Here is an 849-nt window from a genome sequence, read left to right as displayed (position 1 = left end):
ACACCATGTTCAAAACCTTTTTTGATATTTTAGGCGGCAACCCCATTCCGAATTACGCTGGAATTAATAGTACAAATCTTTAGCGTATATGTACTGTGTAACTTACAAAAAATTCCGAGTTACGCTGGAATTAATAGTACAAATCTTGAGCGTATATGTACTGCGTATACTTACGAAAAATTCTGATTGAAATTAACAAAATACAAATTTGTATTACATAGAAGCGTGGAAACATTGACCGATAATACTTGCAGACTAAAGTTCTCAACAATACCTTTCATTTGATATCCATATTGCGATATTTTAGATAAAATGTGAAAATAAGTGGCAACCTTACACTATTATCTTAAGGGATAACGTTTTGTATATAGGGAGAGCATTGTTTAAGAAACTTCTCTTGGTACCCATGTATAGTTATATTTTACCTTTTTTTCTAAAAAAAAAATTAAATAAACTTGCGATTCAAAATAGGTGGCAACCCTATTAAAAATAAATTTTAATTAGGGATCTTTGAAATACCTTCCATATGATGTTTTAATTAATTTGTAACTAATCTCGAATAGGTGGCAACCTTATACGAGTCTTCTCGGAGATAATGCCTATTCAGATAACCTTAGAATCCAAAACATTATCTGTGTACAAAATTTCATCAAAATCGTTAGAGCCGTTTCCGAGAACCCTATGGATATATATATATATACAAGAATTGCTCGTTTAATATAATAAGATAAACAATTATCTTTTAGTGCATTTCCAAAGCAAGAAGCGTCACAACAATTATCTTCAAAGTGTTCCTAATATGACACCCCGAATTAAGAAATTAATGACGCCAAATCAGTGCATATTTTA

Source organism: Rhagoletis pomonella, unplaced genomic scaffold (assembly GCF_013731165.1).
Source record: "Rhagoletis pomonella isolate Grant_MI unplaced genomic scaffold, Rhpom_1.0 Rhpom_scaffold_00008, whole genome shotgun sequence".
Classification (NCBI taxonomy): domain Eukaryota; kingdom Metazoa; phylum Arthropoda; class Insecta; order Diptera; family Tephritidae; genus Rhagoletis; species Rhagoletis pomonella.
This window is presented reverse-complemented; position numbering follows the sequence as displayed.